The 22,219-nt window shown below is 45.6% G+C and overlaps 1 protein-coding gene across 3 annotated transcripts in view; it reads left to right on the top strand.

The window, feature by feature from the left end:
• RAD50 (RAD50 double strand break repair protein) overlaps positions 1 to 22,219 on the top strand; it is a 227,824-nt gene that overhangs the window by 12,819 nt on the left and 192,786 nt on the right. For all 3 annotated transcript variants that reach the window (XM_072731777.1, XM_072731778.1, XM_025994939.2), the window contains exon 2: positions 45 to 147. The gene's annotated coding sequence lies outside the window, so the exon portion shown is untranslated. The remainder of the gene's footprint in view (positions 1 to 44; positions 148 to 22,219) is intronic.

The raw sequence follows: 22,219 nt of genomic DNA, 5'->3' as shown, positions 1-22,219 counted from the left end.
TGATTTAGTCCATAACGTTGTGCTTTTTCTTGTTTTGCCTGCAGATGGCAGCACGCCCTGGACGTCTCTGCGCTACCAGTAGTCCTGAGGCAGAACCGCAGAGAAGCAAGAAAATGGACTCCCTTCTACAGTCTGCAGTGTGAACATGTGTGTGAGGACTGTTTACATTCTCTTTCGACCCCATTTGTCCTCAAGAGACGATAATTCTAAGTGTCATATTTGGGAGTAAGGTACTTGCTGTCTGTAAAGCTAAAGGCAATGCACCCTTTGTTGTCATTGTAATGAGAGGTCTAGGAGAGACCCTCTCCTCCGTCCCTCCGTGATTTTCAGCACCTACTTCCTGTGATGATGTTTCTTCCTTACTACTTGCAATCTCTATGACATCCTCCTTCAGTGTCCCCAGTCTTTTTTTGTAGGGAGTTTGATGTCGCTAGTTCTTCGCCCTATCCTATGCCAGCTTTGCCCCGAGCCTTTGTGTGTCAGATACTATGCTGTGCGGTTTCCACCTCCTTCAGACCCCACAAAAACCTGGTCAGATAGGGATATTACTCCTTTGTTATAAATGTGGAACCAAGGCTCAGAGGTTAAATTATGTCCAGAGCTCAGATGTAGCAAGGCAGGATGGCAGCCCAAGATCTCTGGAACTCTTGCCTCTTATCAGAAAATGAGGCTGGCCACCTCAGGGTAGAAGATGAATCATATTTGTTCTTGTAGATCTGAAAAAGGAACAAAGTAAAACTAATGGAAAACAAAATTATAGTCCCTAAACAACCTCTCTCTCTGAATTTAGCATTTTAACTTCACATAATCCTATTTTTCTTTCTTACTTCTTTTAACCTGAATTGTTGGTGCACGAGTAAAATTTGCCTTTGTTGCTGTTTGCCTTATATGAATCATTATGTGCACCATTCCGTGTACCACTTGACGTGAGGTAGTTTTGTGGTTCATTTGGAGGACCCGTGACCTCCATAAATTGGTAAAGTTTGAAAAGCGGCCAAGTGTGAAAAGTCTTCTGTGCCCAGGAGGTTGGGTGACCCATCTGAGGGTCCACATGCTGACAACTCTGAGCGCCCCAAGCAGGACTCTGTCTCAGCTTAGCTCTGATGACTGGTGCAACCAAAATCTTAAATGTTGTCACAATCAGTTATTTTATAAACCAGGTCACTCTTAAGTGCCTGCCTATATCTGAACATTTTAAAATGCTACAGTTAAAATGGGCCAGTTAAAGAAAAGCTGTCCTTTGCCCCCGGGGGGTATCTTCTTGAGCACTACTTTGGGGTACTTCCTCTCCAGCCACTCAGGACAAATAGCCTCAAGGACACATTCATTGTGGATGTTTCAGACTGATAGGTTTACACAACAGTCACTTGCAAAAGCAAGTCACTAACTTGTGTGAGAGACTTTTTTCCTTGTCCTTTAAAAAAAACAAACAAACAAAAAACAACCTCATTAGGCTATCGTTCTCATACCATACAATTTATCCATTTAAAATATATGATTGAATGGCTTTTAATGTATTTACAGAGTGTATATCCATCACCAGAGTCAATTTTAGAACATTTTCCTACTCTAAAAGAAACTCTGTACCCCTGGATTGTCCCCCACCTCTACTCTGCCTTTTTCCCCCAGCCCCCACCCCCCCAACCACTCACCTGCTTTCTGCCTCTTGTAGGTTTCCTATACTGGTCATTATAGAAATAGCGCCACAACACCTATGGTCTTCTGTGTCTGGCTTCTTCCATTTCGCACGATGTTTTCAAGGCTCCTCCATGTCACAGCATGTGTCAGTACTCCATTCATTTTCATTGCCAAATATTCCATTGTATGGTTATACCACTTTTGTTTATTCATGCATCATTTGGTGGACGTTTGGGGTTGTTTGCAGTTTGGGCGATTGTGAACAATGCTGTGAATATTTTGGAGTGCAGGTTTTTGCATGGGCCTCATTGGGTTCTGTGACTCTGTAAAACTGTGAGGAGCAAGTCCAGCTTCTAAAAATTTGAGAGAGGACAAGAATCATGTTGATGTTGTTTGTAATTTAAAGGGACAGTTTCTTTGCATAGACATAGATTTGCATTTAGAGTGATTAACTGTATAACACAAGGTTACACCCAAAAGGTATTTAGATATAATTCTTCTCTGTATCACTTGAGTATTCTAAGTTCTATTGTTTTGCTATTCTTATTTTTAAAAAGAACAGGAAAGATATCTATGTTGGTCCTGAGGTCTCACTTGAAATGATGTGGAATTAGTTGGGTGGCAGGTGGCAGAGGGACTTTTTTTCCGGGTACATTTGGCGGCTGGGTGGGTGAGGTGGAGGCAGGGGCCAGAGAGAGGAAGAAGGCAGGAGGAAAATCTGGGGTGATGTGGGCCACACATCTGTTCTTCGTATAGCTTCCCTGTGGCCCACCCCCATGGCCACAGGGCACTGACAGGTCATGCTTAGTGTGGCTCTTGCTTGGTAGCTGGGTGACGTGCTTCGCAGCTGAGTACCTGTGGGGTCTAGTTTCACTCTGCTTCTGACTCACAGAGCTCTGGTGTTGGGCTGCTGGTTTTTAGTAAAAACAGGTGTTAGGAAGAATATGTTGAAGGACAGATCAAGCCCCCAAGGGACTCTGATAGGTGCAGTACTAAAAACATTTCCGGGCTGTTTGTTGTGTGTACGTATGTGTGTGTATGTGTGTGTGTTTCACATCACTTAACAGTTTTCAGTTTAACTGTGTTTTCCTTCCTGAAATCTTTAAACGAGGTTAGTCCTTGTGATTTATTCTATGCTTTTTTTTTTTTTTTTTTTTTTAGGGAGTTCCTCTGCTTCTCACATCTGGGTTTGAGTTAGAGATCATTTTTTTTTTTCTTTTCAAACTGACCAAGCATGCAGAAATAGGAGTGATTTGAGTTTGCCTCCAATTTAACTTACTTTTTTATCTTTATTTTTCTTCCCTTGGGACATGAGGGAGTACTAGGGGGCGTTTTAACTGAATTTCTGACCCAGGTGAGTCAGCAGGAATTTGTTATGTATTATTTAATGCCTGATGGGAGACACATAGTAAGAGAAGAGACAGTCACCCTCAAGGATCCCACCTTGTGATTTGAGAGTCAAAACTTTGTTCCCTGGGTGCCTGGGTGGTTCAGTCAGTTAAGTGTCTGCCTTGGGCTCAGGTCATGATCCCAGAGTCCTGGGATGGAGCCCTGCATTGGACTCCTTGCTCGTCAGGGAGTCTGCTTCTCCCTCTGCCTGTGCCCCTCCCCATCACTCGTGCTCTCTCGCTTTACTTGCTCTCTCTCCAATAAATACATAAAATAATAAAGAAAAAAAAAAAGAATAGGAAATAAAGCACCTGGCTGGCTCAGTTGGTAGAGCATGGGACTCTTAATCTCAGGGTTGTGAGTTTGAGCCCCATGTTGGGATATAGAGCTGACTTAAAAAACTTAAAAAAAAAAAAAAAAAAGAATAGGAAGTAAAGACTTTTGAACAGGAACACAAGCTTACTACTGTTTCAAATAGAGATTTTTATTTCCATTTTACACCTGAGAAAACCAGTGCTTTTCAAATATTTTCTTTTCAAATAATTCTCCAAGGTCACGTAGCCAATGGAGCTTGGATCCACCAGACCCCAGAATACATATAGGTGTGCACTGGTCTGAGTCTTAAGATCACCAGGGCTTCCAGCCAGTTCCGCCCCATGTCACCCTGTGAGGCTATACGTGACTGCATTTGTTTGTCAGCGTCACTCCCTGGGCTGAACCGGTTAGGGGAAGAAAGGGGACTTTGGGTAAGTCACTTCCCAACCTGTCTGAGGCCCTGGGAAAGCAGGGGCCGGCACTCAGCCAGGCCCCATTGGTCGGCGCAGCAATAGTCCAGGCACGTTCCCAGGGCGGCAGAGACCGTGCAGGGAATTTTGGAGCTACAGGTCCCCGGGCAAGTCTTTTCCTCCAAAGTGGGAGCCGCAGGGCTGATAGTGATCCGGGCGGGGTGACAGCACAGCTGCAGCCCCAGCACACGTTGACTCTTGTTACTGCCCTGCTCCTTCAGGGCAGGCAGGAGAACATGAGGATTTGGTTTGTCCTGAAGTTTTCTAGTCATTCCTTCCCTTGACCCTTCCTAGAGTATTCTGCAAATAGTTAAGCACCTACAACGTACCAGGTGAACTTGTGACAATGAACAGAACAACCCAAGGCCCTGGATCACCCTTGCTTGACCCTTCTGGTCTCACCTGTAGAATTTGGCGAGTCATAGCATTCCTATCCAAAGGGAGGGAGGGAGGAAGAAAATGACTTAAGGGTCTCTCCCTTCTTGGCAGTCTCTGATTCTATAGACAGGATTCCACAGAATGTTCTTAAAGGGATTAGGACTATCCCTTAAATCATGTCCAAGGGTTTGTGAGTTATATTTGTATTATGCAACCTCTGCCCCTTCCTTTTTTTTTCCTTTTTCTTTCAAAACACTTTTATATCTGTCCTTGATCTTTATTTTTTTTTTAAGATTTTATTTATTTATTTGAGAGAGAGCACAAGCAGGAAGAGGAGCAGAGGGAGAGAAAGAAGCAGATTCCCCACTGAGCAGGGAGCCCAATTCAGGGCTCCAACCCAGGATCCTGGGATCATGACCCGAGCCGAAGGCAGACGCTTAACCGACTGAGCCACCCAGACGCCCCTGTCCTTGATCTTTATAAAGTAATTCTGTATGTCACAGTGGACATGGTACGGAGACCCAGGTTCAGCTTTATTAACCATGGACTGTGGGCGTGCTCCCTAACTTCCCTGTTCCTCCACAGTTTCCTCATCTACAAATGGAAAGGAAAATAGTAGCTACCTCTGAGGGCACTATGAGGGTAAATGTGACAATGTTTCTAGCACAGGGCCTGGCTCAGAGTAAAACTTCAGTGAATGGTAATTACAATGATGATTATATATAATTATTCCCATATAAAAGAAAGGAAAGCCTTAGATCAGGGAGGGTAAGTGACTTGCCTGATAGTCATGTGGAGAGTTAGAGGCAAAGCTGGAAATAGGAGCCAGGGCTCATGGGGTCGGTGACCAGTGCTCTCTCTCCCCAGGATTCATTCTAGTCTCTAGAAGGAAATGTTAGTACACATGGACAGTTCTTTCTGAGTCTAATCCCCTGGTAGCTGGTTCTGGCTTCTGTAGGGGATTTTGTAGGGGATCAGCACTCAGGACTCTCGATCCTAGGCATTGGGAGCCCCTCAGCAAGGGGCACCTGTGATACTAGTGGACAGGAAGCCTCCCTCTTTGTTTTCTGATAAGTATAGGGAGCTCGAGGCTGTGTGCTTCCAGTGCTCTCCTGCTTCCGCCTTGCCTGCTTGCTGGCCAGATCCTACAGAAGCCCCCTGGGGCTTCACAGAGACCACGCCTGGCCTGTGGTGGGCACTGGGACAGGCATGCACATAGCAGGTGGGTACTCGAGAATTCTCCATCCCTGAGCAGAGCCAGTCCTTACAATGGTGGGAGGACTTTTAGGCTTCAGCCTAGGAATCGGGTACAGGAGGAGTCTCCTTAAAACCCTTTGGAAAAAGAAACACTACTTTTGCCATTCGGGGCCAGAGTGGCAGACACCCTTTGCATACAGCTGCCCCATTCACTCTGTCACCAGAGGACTGTTCCCACTGGTCTTAGGTACACAGTGGTGGCCCTTGCTCCTGGTGAAGGACAACGATGGACTGCCCAGATGGGTTTTCCCAGGAAATGGATAGTGCTTGGAATTTTGCTTCAAATGGTCTAGCAAAGTGGAGAAGGCCACAGTCGGTCAGGCGTGGATTTGAATCCCAGCTCTGCTTCTTCGTGTGTGGGGCTGGGTGGGACATGCTTGGAAAGTTATTTAGCCTCCTTGGCTCTCAGTTTCTCCATCTGTAAAATGAGAATACCTACCTCACAGGAATGCAGTGTGAAACAAATAAAGTAACCTGTGTGAACGTGGCACGTGCTAGGCCTGGGGTGGCCCTCATTCCTGTCATTATTATTAAACACATCACTGGGCCCCACTAGTATATGGGTGGAAACCGCTTTCGCGTGTGGCTCAGCCTCAGGGAGCCTGTGCATCTGCCATGACACAGCAGACCCCAGCTTCACAGGCTGATTCCAGAGCCCTGCCTTGCCTCCCCAAACAGGGCGGTGGTTGACTTTGGTGGCCTTGAGAGATCAGGTCTTGCTCTGGCCTGTCCCCCAGCCCCCTTTCTGGCCTGAGCTGCCCCAGAGGGGAACATCTGCCCTACTTTGGATGCTTTTCTGAGGACACTGCCGATCCTCCTTTGGTAGCCATTTAGGAGTCTGTAGCAACAGTGGCTTCTTCCTCATTTCCCTTGCAGTGTCTGTTTCAGGCCCATCCATCCAGCGTCCAGAGTAGTTAGGGACTTACTCTGAGAGTGTGCTCAGTCCTGGGGTGGACAGGCAGACAGCCTGATGATGTTCCACAGGCATGTGGACGGTGAGGCCTTTCTGCCTCTGTGATTGTGGAATGGAGCATTCAGCGCCAGTGTAGCCAGACAGTGTCCCCACCTTCCCTCCACCTGAGTCACCAGACCTCAGCTGGCTCCTTCCTCCCAGGTCTGTTTGCTGGGCTCTGGGAGTGAAGAAGTGGCCTGGGGGCCAACTGGGTGACTTGAGGAGCTGAGTGGCTGTATCTGGCCTGGCCTGCAGTCCCTGGGGTGACTGGGGTGATGGGTAGGGGTGGATCTGCTCCAACCACAGCAGCCACTGAGGGGTTATTTAGGGACTTTGAAGCCTGAGAACTAACATGCCCCCTGGAGGTGCCTTCATACAATGAGCATTTATTAGGCACCCCTGTGTGCCTCAGAAGACTATGTGAAAACAGCCACACATGTGAGTTGGTCTAGAGCTGCCTCCAGCCCAGGGGGCAGGACTGCCAGTAGCCACTAGGGAGCTCCACTGTTCTCAGAAGGAACTGAGGCTGACCAAGGGGTCAGGCTGGCTGTGTTGCTATTTATCTGAGCAGCTTCCATGACAACCAGGAGATAAATACCTGAGGTCAAGAGAAGCCTGGAGCGAGGTTAGGTGTCTGAATAGATGGGACCTGTACTGTGATTTGGAGACCCTTATGTGACCAATCTTCCAGGTGGCCTATTCAACATGCCTAATTAGTTTTTTAGTTAATTAACTAATTAATACCCCACCCAATTCCAGAGAGGATTCAAAGTGGCTCCATTCAGCAGATACCCTAAGTTTGCTCTTGGTGAAATGTTGGGGTTTAGGCCCCACATGGTCATTTACCAGCTGCCAGCTCAGCTCTGAACTCCCAGGTTGGGCTCCCTGAGAAGCACAGCCTTTGCAGCTTCTGTAATCACCTCCTGGTCCCTTTGCAACAAGTGGCTCTGACACCTTCCTGCCTTGAGGCAAATCATGTGACTTAAGAGAAGCAAATCTGACCTCAATTACCAGGTGCAAATATCACTCACTGGGAGTAACCGGGAGGCCAGTGCCCCTGGTTGTCTCAGCCTCTGGCGTTAAATATTAAGAGTGCACTGTTGAGGGTGTGATAAAGGCTGTCTCTAACAGTTTATGATTTCCAGTAAACCAGAGGGCTTCAAGGAAGGGCCAGGGGCAGGTGAGAGACTCTAGGCCTGGCCCTCCCCTGAGCTGGCAGAGGGATGTCTGCAGGAATGGGAGGGGCAGGAGCAAGGAAAGCTTCTCAAGGCTAGCCCTGTTCCACAGCAGAGCCAAAGAGCCACACTGCTCTGCCAGCATGAAGTAGGGCCAGTTTCTGCACCCAGCCAGGCAGTTATGTGCATTCTTGGGGCGGTTCTAGCAGGGAAGGAAGACGTCTATCAGCAGCCACTGTGCCTGCTTCCTGCTGGGTGCCAGGCCAGCTAGGAACCTTGGACACATTCCTCTGTCCGTCTGGGAAGCGGGCAGCTGGAGCTGCTCTCACAGAAAGCTGGAGGAGCATTTCTAGGACGAGGGGCCTGCAGGCTCTGGGCCGAGATTCCTCAGCATCTGGCCAGAAGGAAGCTATAGGCAGGCAGTATACCCCACCTTGGCCTGTGAAGGGACCTGAGGTCCCCCTGCCACCTTCCAGTGCCATGAGGTAGGCCTGTCTGAGTTTCTCTGGAGCATCTAACCCAACAGCATAGATGGAGGATGTACATCAAATTAAATCAGAATACAGTAACAGTAGCTTGCATTCTTTTTTTTTTTTTTAAGATTTTATTTATTTATTCATGAGAGACACAGAAAGAGAGAGGCAGAGGCATAGGCAGAGGGAGAAGCAGACTTGATGCGGCACTTGATCCCAGGACCCCAGGATCACTCCCTGAGCCAAAAGCAGATGCTCAACGACTGAGCCACCCAGGCATCCCAATAGTAGCTTGCATTCATTTAACAAATATTTAATGAACACTTTGCTGTGTGGCTCACACTGTGCTAGATGCTGGGCATAAAGCCATGAACAACCATCCCTGCTCAAATGGAGCTTACAGTCTAGTGGTGAAGATAGGAAATAATACATAAATAAAATTTTCACAGAGAAAATAAGTAGTGTGTAGCAAATTAAAATACACTAATGTATAATCAAGTGACCAAGAGACTCCTTTGGATAGGGTGGCCAAGGATGGCCTCTGAGGAAGTGGCATGTAAGAGAATACCGAAAAAAGAAGAGAAGGACAGAGGAGGTGAGCAGTCCACAAGACTACCTGTTCTGATTGCTGTTGGGACAGGAAAGCCAGAATGACAGCAGGAGAGGAAGGCTGTTCTAGAACATATAGCTGACCTAACTCAATGCTTTGTGATTTGTAAATTTCTTATCTTCTGAATTGTGCCCTAAACATTCATTCAGGAAACTGTTAATGCATGCCAGGCATTCTGCTGGACATGGTGAAAGCAAGGTGGTCCCTTCTCAAGGCTGTTGAGTCTGTTGTGAGAGGTAGGGCAGGGAACCAAGATAGTGTGGGAAGTGCTGTGGGTTAGAAAACCAAGGAGGGTCTTCTCAATCCCTGTGGGCCTTAAGGGAAGGAGACACTGTATATGAGGCTCCCTGGAGGAGGTGACACCTGAGGGGTCTGGGGGTGACATTGAGCTCATCTGTTCCAGGCAGAGAGAGAGGCCCATGTGAAGGCTAGGAGGGGAAGGTAAGCAGATGTGAGAAGAACGGCCCGGAGCCCTTACCACACATCTGAGAGTAGCTTGTGAAGTTCTGAGGGGGCCAAGTGAGTGGTGGTGGGCAAAGGCTTAAAGAAAGGACGGCTGAGATTCAGGAGCTCAGACCACTCTCTGGGCCTCGCTTCCTACCAGGAGCCATCCCATGGGAGGACCAGCTCCCTCTGCAGCCATTTTCCAATTCAGAATTGAAGAATCACCTGAACCAGGCACCCAGATGGGAGCGGGCAAGTATTTGCACATCCATATGAACACATTTGATTGCTTGGTTTTTTGGAGGGAAGGGAGCACCAAGATAAAATCTGTTGATCTAGAAGTAGGAACAGAGTTTTGCGTTTAGGGCAGGAGGATCTTTGCAAGTCTCACTAGGCTTTCTGGCGAGTCTCAGTAGGCTGTAAAATTGCGAAGACTGTTATCACATCTCAATAAATGCATAATATGATCATAAAGTAGATAATGCTGTGTTTATTCCAGCCTGATAGGGAACATACAGCTTTCTTTCCTCCTTTCCTCCTGTCTTCCCTTTTGTTTTCCTCTCTTGTTTCTAACCCCCAGAGCCCCTGGTAATCTTCTTTACACACTTATTACTCCCTCAAAACTCTCCGATATAGATAATCACACTTGATTCCTGGGAGTACATTCAACCTATTGAAAACCAGGAAGTAAGCAGTAAGTTAAAAAGGTAGGCACAAGGAGAGAGGGAGAGAGGCCAAAGTCCAAAATTAATCAGTATTTATTGAGGATTTGTGGACTTACTATATGTTTAAGCACTGTGCTAAGCTCATCACATTCTCTGTTTTGTTTAATGTTCCCCAAACCTCTTCCATTTGCCCCATCAGATCTGCTCTGCACTCACTCCCCCTGCTCTGTGCACTGGAAGGCTGACCTGTATGCGATGCATCACCATATACCTTGTCTCTGGCTTTAGGCTTTGGCTGATGGGGAGCAGTGGCAGGAGATGAGTGGATATAGGAAAAATAGGTCAAGAATTTATTCCCCTGGATCCACATCAGGTCATTACTATACAACTGCATCATCCATGGGCGCCCACCACAGCTCCTACCAGACACCCATTCTGATGGCCTCTGGGCTCCCTTACCTCTTCCCTTCCTTCCCCCCTTCCTCCACAGTTTCAGGCTGGAGGTGGTAACAGCTCCACACTGTTGCTAACCTGAAAGTGCTCCCCTATCTCTTGTTGGTTTCCTTAAACCTTTCTTTTTTTTTTTTATTAAAATATTCTTTTTAATTTTTATTTATTTATGATAGTCACAGAGAGAGAGAGAGAGGCAGAGACATAGGCAGAGGGAGAAGCAGGCTCCATGCACTGGGAGCCCGACGTGGGATTCGATCCCGGGTCTCCAGGATCGCGCCCTGGGCCAAAGGCAGGCGCCAAACCGCTGCACCACCCAGGGATCCCCTCCTTAAACCTTTCTAGGCTGAGTAGGCCATCTGTTTCCTTTAGGACCTTGACAGTATAATAAACTTTGTATTCACCCCATTGCAAGACAAGGAAGGTGAGGCTCAGAGAAGTTTAATAATTTGTCCAAGGGCATATAGGATAAAGGGTAGAACTAAGACTCAAATGCAGGTGTTCCTGATACATGCAACTAAGGATGTGTACATTTAGTCATTACGTCCCCATTGCTTCCCATGCACCGGAGACCATCTCCCCAGACGCCACTAAATATCTGCTTATTATTTTATCTTGTTTCCCAGTCCACAGCCATTTAAAACAAGCAAAAATTAGAAGTGGGTGCTAAAGGCAGGTTTTCTGGTAAATAGTGAGAAGGACAGTCTGCAATGGAGAAAGGCATAGTAATGATTAAAAATAGGCCTAAAAACTTCAGAAGCCTTCAGGCTCCACACTGGCCACATCTTCTGTGTGTTCTGAGGGATGGCAGCATTGACATTACAATCCTCTGGGGCTGGAAGTATAGTTCTGAATTTACCAAAAGAGTTTACTCGGGGTTGCTTAATTCTCCCCAATACTGGTTTTTATTTTAGTGGTCAGTTTTCATGCTTAGTTTGTAACACCCCAAGCACAGGGCAGAGGTTTTTTTTAGTTCTGAAACTGCTGATTCAGTTTGCATGAGGATATTACTTTTTAAGGAACTTTCAAAAACACCTAAAATTTAATTGTAGCCATAGCTTAGTTAGAGAATCCCTGGGTGAAGAATTTTCTCCACTCCCTAGCATTTACAGAATCTGACATCACTTGGGCTGGAGGGAGACTGAGGAGAAGGGCCAGGCACCATTCAGTAGGTGGGAGGGCCTTTACCCTGAAACTCTCTCCATGGGCAGCTGTATGGAGGTTGTTATGAGGACATCACTTCCTGGCTGTCCCCTCAGTGGCTCATCTGGCCAGTCCTTCAAGATCATAGCTGGAAAAAACCATAAGATGGCTACTTTACATTTATTTGATTATTGTAAGTTTGGCTCTTTAAAAGTCCTTTACATTTGTATTTATTTTGTTAATTCTCTTCACATGTATGCTAGAACGTGCCAATTGCTTTCCAATATCCATTCTCCCCTTCTTTCTTCATAACAAACCCAGTTTTTTAGCTGAGCCCTTTGCTAGCCAACTAAAAAATAGTGTTCTGGGCTTCCTTGTGGCTAGGTATAGCTATGTTACTGAGTTCTGGCTAGTGAGATATAAGTGAAAATATCATATGAGACTTCTAGGAAGTCACCCAAAAAGGAGAGGGGTGTGTCTTCTACTCCTCCCTTTCTCCAGCCTGCTTTCTTAAATAAGAGCACAATGGAGATACCTGGGCGGCCCAGTGGTTGAACTGCCTTCGGCTCAGGGCATGATCCCAGGGTCCTGGAATCGAGTCCCACATCGGGCTACCTGCATGGAGCCTGCTTCTCCCTCTGCCTATGTTTCTGCCTCTCTCTGTGTGTATGTCACTAATAAATAAATAAAATCTTTAAAAAAAATAAATGAGAGCACAATGACTAGGGCTCAAGCAACTAACATGGACTGTGAGAAGTGTGCCGTAAGGATGGGGCAGAATGAGTTAGAAGAAGAATAGGTTCCTAATGACTCCTGCAGCCACCATACCAGCCCTGGACTGATACCTCTGGGTGTGTGTGTGTGTGTGTGTGTGAGAGAGAGAGAGAGAGAGAGAGAGAGAAATACACTCCCATCTTTGTTTAAGCCAGTGTTCTTTTCTGTTATACGTAACTGAACTAAATTCTAACTAATACAAAATGTTCTGTTTTTCTTCTGGAGCATCTTTTTTTTCATTACTGATCAGTGTTCTTTACATAAAAAGGATATTTTCTCTGCAAATGTAATTATTATTCTCCCCATTTTTGCTTGCTTTTTGATGTTGAATATGAGTTTTATTTTTAAAGCATAGGTTTTTTTATTTTTTTTATTTTTTATTTTTTATTTTATTTTATTTTTAATTTATTTATTTATGATAGTCACAGAGAGAGAAAGAGAGAGGCAGAGACACAGGCAGAGGGAGAAGCAGGCTCCATGCACCGGGAGCCCGACGTGGGATTCGATCCCGGGTCTCCAGGATCGCGCCCCGGGCCAAAGGCAGGCGCCAAACCGCTGCACCACCCAGGGATCCCAGCATAGGTTTTTTTAATGTTAAAATTTCTAGAGTTTTAAAATGTGATTTGCTCACATATTTAAAGCCCTTCTCCATTCAGATCAGGTAAATATCCACAAATATTTTCCTTTTTTTTTTATGATTCACTGTTTATAATTAACATTTTATCCATTGGTGAGTGCCTTTGGTGAGCTTTGAATCTCTTGTAGGTCATGAGTTTCTAAACCCAAATAGTCTCCTGAGCTGTAGGACCGACAGGAGCCAGTGTCACCTCTCGGATACACTACCTGTATCCTGAAAAGCCTCCTGAAAGTCAGTGCACTCAGCACATATGCTCACTCCTGTGCTTTTCCCCACTCACTCCTGTAGGTTTCCTGCCTGCGACCAAAAGATAGACTTTGAGCTTCTTTGGGGACTTCTGTCTTCACCATCACGTGTTCAGCTTTATTCCAGTTCATTTTAAATTCCTATTTACCCAGACCAGGCCATTGACAGATTTCCTGAATATCTCATTTTTAAAAATTATTTGTTCTCTTGAAAGGCAATATGAAGAATTTTTAAAATCTTTTTCTAAGTAGATGTGGAGCTTTTTTAACTAAAATTTTGTTTTCTGATAAGAGAAATGAAACATGGGCATCATCTAAAAAATCAGGAAATACAGAAAAGCCCCAAACACAATAAAAAATAAAAGCCAGAAACTCTCTCTTACTGCTACTTTATAAAAACACAAAATATAGCCTTGTATGATGACAGATGGTAACTGCACTTACTGTGAATGTAGCATAACATGGAGAGTTACTGAGTTACTGTGTTGTGTACCTGAAACTAATGTAATGTTGTTTGTCAACTCTACTTCAATTTTTAAAAATGCATAGAGTAAAAAGTAAAATCCCTATTACCTCAAGGAGTAACCTCTAATAACAGTGGAAGTATCTTTCTGGATTTACTTATACAAACAAACAAAAGACACACATGTGCACAATGTTGTTCATGAAAATTCCATCATGCTATATGTTTGTTCAGCAGCTGGCCTTTTAAAAATAGCAATATAAAAATAAAAATAAAAATAGCAATATACTGTGTACCTCTTTCTAAGATAGTACAGAGGGACCTACTGCCTAGTTTCAAAGGCTGTATGGGATTGTTCACTGCATGGATACACCATTATTTCCTCTTCCCTCCTGTGATGAACATGGAGTTTCCAATGTCCTGTAACTGTATGTGAGGCCGCTATAAACATCCTCATCCTTACACTTTTATGCATTTGTGCCAAGGTTCCTATCAGATTTCTAAGATTAAGACTGTTGGGTGAAAGGGTACATAGTAAATTACACAGGCTGCCGAAACCTGGTACCAATAAATGCAGCATCCGTTTAAATGGTCCTTACACCATACCACTCCACCTCTGCCCCACTGGTTGGCTCCTCACTCTGTTGCTGGATTACTTTTGTGACACTCAGATCTGACCGCACCTTCCCCTGTTGAAGAAATCCCAATGGCTCCTCCTTGCCAATAAGACAGAGCCTCGACACTGGGCATTCATCCAGGGACCAACCAGTTCGGTCCTCTCAGAGGCACACACCCAGATGGAATCTGGAGTGCAGGGGACTTATGGGGGTACCACTTGTGAAGAGAAGGGGGCAGAAGTAGGCAGACAAACTGCAGTAGAGGTCTAAGATCCTCCGACTGTGATGCAATGTGGAGATTGTCTCCGCCAGCCCAGTTGGGGGCTCCACCGCAAAGATTTCCCATGAAAGCAGTCACTCTGGGTAGAAACAGACAGGCTCTAACACCCTGCCATCATCTGCCATTAGCTAGAGGTTTCCCAGGAGAGAAAGTGACCTTGACCTGAACGGTTTGGCAGATCCTGAAGTTGCAAGCTGTCACTCTGTGCAGCAGCTTTTCTCAATGGCTCTTGTCCATGCCTGTCATGAACCACAGCCTGCCTTTTACCTCTTGCTCCAAGACCCCATGCTCTGGCACCACTGGCCTGACTACCTGCCATACCCCCCACAACCAACTGTCTGTAACCCTGACCTTTGCTCACCCAGTTCTTTCTGCCTGGTGTGCCACTCCTCCCCAGTTATTCCCATCAAAATCCTCATGTGTTTTCAAAGCCCAACTTAAATGTCACCTCTCTGGGTCACCTTCCCTGATCCCACCATGCAAAATTAATAGTTCCTTGCATCTATGGTGCTATTTGTAGGTTCATAGACTTGGAATGTTCTTAGCTAATCTTTTCTCAGAATCTTGTCCCCTCGAACCTCAAAACACAGCACAGCAAATGTTGGCTGAGTTGTTCACCTGCCCCTCTCATGACACCTTGAGGCTGTGGAGCTCCACCTCCTGGAAGGGTTGGAAGCACACAGTCAGTGGTCAATAAATGTTGAATTGCCTGGGCCTCACATGGACAGGGAAGGTGGGCAGAAGGTCTTGGGGAGAGGGTGTGTACTGTCATTGGGCATCACCTATCTTGGTACCAGGTCAGAGTTTCAAAACTAGAGCACATCTTCCTCTGTTCATACATTCTGCCATGATTTGGAAAGACCCCAAATTTTTTTTAAGTCATCATTTTATTGCCTCTGGTCAGCAGATGGGAACTTTTGGGGGGCTTCCCTTTTTCAACCACATCTTTAGGAGTTGGGATTTTGCATTTCTTCATCACTCATTCTCCTTATGGGCATAAGAAGAACAATTATTATTAAGACCTGGGATGATATCTCCCAGTCAGATGAATAATTATTTTTTGATTGGGTATTTGTGGAGTGATGGGATTGGGAGGGATGGAAATATTTTTCCTCTTTCTCTTTCCCACATCCACCAGTTAAAGAACTCCAACGGGAGTTCTGTGGGAACTGTGTGAGAAATGGCTGAGGATCTCTGGAGCGGCCACAGTTGGACCGACATCAGAGCTTGGTAGGGATGAAGGTGGGCAGAGAGAAGAGAAAGAACTCCTGGCCCAGACTCACTACCCTCCTTTAGATATCCCTTAGCCACTATCCCTTCACTAAAGGAGGCTGGGGCTGGGGTGGCCACACCCTCTACTCTCTCCTCAGCTTCTCCAAACTGTGGGGTCCTCAGGGGACACCCTAGGGTTTTCTTATCAGAGTGAGAGCCATGTGCCTCTGCCTTCTCTAGTAGTGTGTTCAGTGCAAGTATCAGCAAAGAGGTTCTAGGCTGAGGTCTTGGCTGTTGGTGCTGATTTGCAGTGGTTATGAATTCTTAGAGCTTTGTGGTGTTAGGAAGCCCGTTGTAAGCCCAAGGTTCTTATCTCTGTGTTCACTTGCTTATCTTCAGAGCTTGTTGAATCCACCCTCTCCCCTCAAGTGGTATCGAATAGTACATTTGGTGAAGGCATAGTTCTCATCAAATTTTTTTTTTTACCAGTAAAGTCCATGATCCAAACCACTTCTTTAATCCTAAGAAGAATAGTCTTTCTAATTAAAAAAAAGAAAAAGAAAAAAGGATGTTTTCCTATGAAAGCCAGATTCTAGTTGGATGATGGGCACTGATTCTAGAAAGAAGCCCAGATCATCATCCCTCCCATGAGCTTTGTGTAATCAGAATCTGCGGTTTAGGGACCCTATGGATTAGGTCAGCACGGATCCAGAGAGCTGAACCCCTGAGAGTTGAACCAAGAAATCTGATGCCTACCTCCAGGGAGGACAACCCAGACACAGAGTAGACTCTGCAAGTCTGGAGAGGGGAGAAGAGAGCTGTATTGAGCCTGGTAAGCATGGAATATCAATGAGAATAGAATATTCCTAGGCTTTTAAATGCATTCCAGCATAGTCTTTCTAAACACCCCTACAAACCTGAGTTCTGGGCTGATTCTGGTCTCCCGGGTGACAGTTCTGATGTTCCCAGAAACTGTTAGGAGTGTTTGGTGCACAGCAGCAGACAATGAAAGAAAAGAAAACCAGAAAAGGGGGAAAGTGCATGAAAAGAAACTTCTCAAAGTAGAATAAAATATTGAACTGGCTTACGAAAGCACAGAACTTTAACGTGACAGCCTCTCCAATTGTGACTGTCCCTCTACCTGGTTTTTTAAGTCCTGGCCATGATTACAAATTGGAAGCCATATCTGTGGAGACTTCCCAAGGGTTACGTAAATAGTTTGGATGGTTATATATGTTTTTTTAAACAACAGTTTCTGAAAACACTGGAAAAAATCCCACTTATTTAACAGTCTGCTGTCTGAGCCAGCCCTGGGAGTCCCTGGGATACCTTATAGAATCACTTCCTCCTGACTGCAGTGGGGGCAGGCCCTGGCTAAGTCTGAAAGCTCAGTGAAAGACCAGAGGAGCAAGAGCTGGCTCTTCAGATTGTTCCTTGTAAGAGCAGCTGTGTCTTGTCACCAGTGGAGCATGGGGGCCCAGGATGTGGCAGACATAGGGCTTCTGGGGGCGTGGTCCTTGCAGGGGGAGACACATGCTCCAGACACTTTCTGCCCATTTGAGATCTGGTATGATGACAGAAGCAGGGTTCCTGGGCCCCCAAGTCAGGGTGGGAATCTTCTCTTCTTTGTTAAGGTTTTGGCAGCCTCTGAGACCTGAGGGGCTGGGATCCATCTGAGAAATACTTGTGTCTTTGGGCACATCCTAGTCACCAACTCCTTTTCTCTTACTCTCCACTCCCCCTTCCCCATAGCCTCTGAAAAGTTTCTAGAGAGAAAAACTGGTTTTATGCACTAGTGGTAGTGGCTTAAAGGAAACAAGAAGGTCCTCCTGCTTCATTGTCATCCTCCCCCTATCCCCGTTCAAATTTCAACTGGACCTCATATTTGCCATTAGAAATCTATTTTCAGTTAAGAATTCTCCTTCCCCAGGTGTTATTTTGGAAGTGCACTTAGCTGAAGATGCATAACTCATTAATGCAAATTAACTTTATCCAACTGATGCATTCTATTTAAAGAGGTCCTGGTTCAGTGGTTCTAAGCCTTTTTGAGGTCACACACCCCTTCTAGAATCAAAGGAAATAGCTGGACGAACATACAGAATTTTACATACCGTTTGTTAGTTTCAAGGATCCTTCTACTGACTCTGCCCTGGAGCTCTTGAATTTTGTGAGAGGATGGTAAATGGGTGGTGGGGAGGGGCCGGGGAACAGGCACAAGTGAGGGACCTGAGATCACTTGTGGTTTTCCCCAAAGCTACTAATGTGAACATGTTAGAAATGGATGTCTGTCACCTAGCTGTGGTCACTGCCCTGCCCTAGAGAGAAGGTATGCTTCCGTCAGCTAATGATGTTGGGGACTTGTGCACCATATCTCTGAGCTCTCAAGGCCATGTGCAGTACATCTCCATTAAACTGGATGGGGAGAAAGACGTCCCAGGGACTCTAGAGCTGGCTTTCTGCTGGAGGAGACAGAAGGAGGCTTATGTCCATCTGTTGGGTTGGGGTCCTCTTGGCAAGGTGACAGGAGCCACTAGCCTTCTACTCCCACCCCTTACCCCTCCCCCTGGCAAAAGAAGTGGGGACTTGACCACTCTGGACTACATATCTGTTTTCTTTTCTTTGGGGAAGTCAATTTCACAAGTCAGCTTGTGATTCCCTGGGTATTGTTCTATTCAAACTGGGGGAAACATGGGGAAAGTTTTTGGACCCAGACTTCATTCGAAAGCATCATCGGGGATTTTGGAAGTGATGCAGCATAGTGAAACAAGCATAGTGATCATTTGTAGTCCCGTGCTTGTTATGTGAAGCGCCTTCTGCCTGTGGTGACTCAGGGAGGGAGAATTTCCCCTTCTTGAGCCAGCTGGACAAGAGTCAACACTTTTGTCCTTGCAGGCTCTGGCACAGAAGAGGAGGAGCAGGGCCTGGATTAGGGGGAGCCTGCAGAGTTTGGGGGGCTGAACCCAGTTTAACACAAATGAAAAGAGGCAGTCCTTCTCCTGAGTCAGCCATTCAGGGTCCCCTGTCCCCACAGAGCCATCCTCAGCACCCGGCACAGCACCCCATCCAACCTGGATACCAGCACACGTTCACTGAACTGATCAGAGACTCCCCTTTCACCTCCACCCCACTCCAGAACAAAGCCCAGGCTTTGCACATCACACTCAAGCAGGCACACCCTCGTGAGCAGAGCCAGTGCTTTTCCCACACTCACTGTCAGACTTTATCCATTACTTCTTTCTGTTTACTAGTATTGGTGATTTTTGTCATTATTTCTGTGTCCACTGGATTTCTTAATATTAAAATAAAGATCTCTTAAATAGGCTACCAAAAAAATACTAGTCACAGATGAAAATATAGATAAATTGACCTATCATGAACATCTCTTCATCGCAAGTTACCACTGAAAGGAGTGAAAAGGTAAGTCACAGACTGATATTTTCAGTAATGTACTTGACAGAGGATTTATATTTAGAATGTACAAAGAACTCCTGCAGATCAATAAGAAAAAAGACAAAATAGGCAAAAGTCCTTTTTTTAAAGATTTATTTATTTATTTATTTATTTGAGAGACAGAGAAGGAGAGCGAGCACACGCATGCACATAGGAGTTGGGGAGGGTCAGAGGGAGAGAATCTAGTGCAGACTCCCTGCTGAGCAGCTGGACGTGGGGCTCCATCTCACTACCCCTGAGATCATGACCTGAGCTGAAACCAAGAGTCAGCCGCTCAACCAACTGAGCCACCCAGGCACCCCAAAACAGGTAAAAGTCTTGATTGGCAACATCTTAAAAGTGAATATCTAAGGTCATCTGGGTGGTTTCGTGGTTGAGCGTCTTCCTTCGGCTCAGGTTATGATCCCAGAGTCCGGGGATCGAGTCCCAGATCAAGCTCCCTGCAGGGAGCATGCTTCTCCCTCTGCCTATGTCTCTGCCTCTCTCTCTGTGTCTCTCATGAATAAATAAATAAAATCTTTTTAAAAAGTGGGTACCTGTTAGCCAATAAACGAATTGAAACTTACTGTACACACACCCAAAGGACTAAGACTTAAAAAATCGATAATGCCAAAGCTGCCAAACCCTCACACACTGCTGGCAGAAGTGCCAATTGGTATAATAACCTTGGAAAAATGTTCAGCAGAACCTACTAAACGTAAGATTATGCCCATTTCATAGCCATCAATTCCACTTCTGGTGTATACTCAAGAAGAGTGAGTGCACATGTCCACCAATGTTGGTAGTGTTTTTATTCATAGAAGTCCCAAACTGGAAACAGACCAAATGTCCTTTAGTAATAGAATGAATAGGCGAATGGATAGGTGAATTGTGTCATATCTGTGCAGCGGAATACACCACAGCAATGATATGTTTTTTATTTATTCATGAGAGACAGAGAGAGAGAGAGAGAGAGAGAGAGGCAGAGATACAGATAGAGGAGAAGCAGGCTCCATGCAGGGAGCCCGATGTGGGACTTGATCTTGGGACTCTAGGATCATGCCCCGGGCCAAAGGCAAGCGCCAAACTGCTGAGCCACCCAAGGATCCCCCACAGCAATTTTTTAAAAAGCATACTGTGGTGACACAGAACAACATAGGTGAATCTCACAGACATGTTGAGCAAAAGAAGCTAGATACAAACAAAGTGCATATTGTGTGATTCTGCGCTCCTGAAGGATGGGACCACACCTTTCATCACTGAACCAGCCCCAGTGCCTGGCACAGTTGCTCAATTCCTGCCACAGCTGGCAGGCCCTCAGTTGATTTTTGTTGACAGGGAGCAAAGTGAGGCCCTCACTCCTGAAGGTGCTTTCAGAGTCACCTTTATTTGTGCATTAGAGTGGAATCCATCTGGGAGGCAGTTAACAAATGCTCACAGTTCACCCATAAAATGAAGGAGAACCTATGTGCTGTGAAGAGGAGCAGAAAGGAAGCCTTTGTACCAGAATGGGGAGTGGAATAGAGGAGGAGCTGTGTGTTCTGGGAAGAAATGCTCACAGGTGCTCAGGGGATGAGGAGGGCTTCCTGAGAGGGATAGTGAGGCAGAAGAGGCCTGAGACGGGCAGCCCAGGCTCAGCAAGGAAGCCTCATAACCACGTGGTTTCTGAGTACTAGTTAGTGCACGTCAGAATTGCCTGGAGGCCTTGTGAAAACACAGCTAGTCCAGCCAATTGCATCTCTCCTGAGCCACAGTGTGAGGTAAGCCAACGGCAAGATGGGAGGGGGGTGTGGACAGGTGTCCTGGCCCGTGACCTGAAGGCTGTCTGAGGAATTTAGACATAATTCTATAGATTTAACTTAAGGCCACGTGGAAGGACATGAGTAATGGCTGGTCTCTGGGATATCCCCACTCAGCCTGAAGCTTAAAGCTGTCCAGGTATGCAGGTGAGAAATGCATACTGCATTTAGCCTTGTAGAGACAAGCTCTGCACACAGCACATCTGCAGAGGGGGACTCCACTCATGCTGATGGGCACACAAGCATTTTAAAAAGGCATCAGTTTATTTTCAATTTTATTTTTTTAATTTAATTACAGTATAGTTAACATACAGTGTTGTATCAGTTTCAGGTATACAACATAGTGATTCAGCAATTCTGTACATTGCTCAGTGCTCATCATGATAAGTGTACTCTTCATCCCCTTTACCTATTTCACCTGTCCATACCCCCGCCCCCCACGACTTCCCCTCTGGTGACCCTCAGTTTGTTCTCTAGAGCTAAGAGTCTGTTTCTTGGTTTGTTTCTCTCTTTTTGTTTTTTCCTTTGCTCATTTGTTTTGTTTTTTTAAATTCCACCTATGAGTGAAATTGTGGTATTTGTCTTTCTCTAACTTATTTCACTTAGTGTTATACTCTCTAGCTCTATCCATGATGTTACAAATGGCAGATTTCATTTTTTATGGCTGAATGATATTCATATCACATCTCCTTTTTCCATCCATCTATCCATGGACACTTGGGCTACTTCTGTCATTCAATTATTATCAATAATGCTGCTATAAATGTAGGGTGCATATATTCCTTCAAATTAGTGTTTTTTTATTTTGGGGGTAAATACTCACTAGTGTGATTACTGGATTGTGCTATAGTTCTATTTTCAACTTTTTGAAGAACCATAGTGGCTGTACCAGTTTGCATTCTCACCAACAGTGCACAAGGGTTCCTTTTCCCCCACATCCTCGCCAACACTTGTTTCTCGTGTTTTTTATTTTAGCCATTCTGACAGGTGTCAGGTGACATCTCATTGTAGCTTTGATTTGCATTTCCCTGATGATGAATGACGTTAAGCATCTTTTCATGTGCCTCTTGGCCATCTGGATGTAAAAAGGCGTCATTTTAAATATGCAACATCAAGATTATTTGTAGCTGTGCGGTACATGCATGTTGTGGGGATGGCAGGTGCAAAAAGAATCTACTGATCTGACCGTTCAGGCAAAAGCAGTAAAGAGATAATTGCTCTAGACTTTTCTTTCTCGTGGCCCAGAGCCCTCTTAGGTTCCCAAGGACCAAGGTGTTACACCACATACCCAGTCCATTTCTATCACCTGGATCCTGGAGATTTCCCCCAAAAGGGCTCTCTTTGGCTAAGGAAGGGAGAGATAGTCACTTGGGTGGGGCTTGGGGACAGAGGTCAACTCTGAAT

The sequence above is a fragment of the Vulpes vulpes genome, chromosome 12, assembly GCF_048418805.1.
Source record: "Vulpes vulpes isolate BD-2025 chromosome 12, VulVul3, whole genome shotgun sequence".
NCBI classification, from domain to species: Eukaryota; Metazoa; Chordata; class Mammalia; order Carnivora; family Canidae; genus Vulpes; species Vulpes vulpes.
This window is presented reverse-complemented; position numbering and strand designations above follow the sequence as displayed.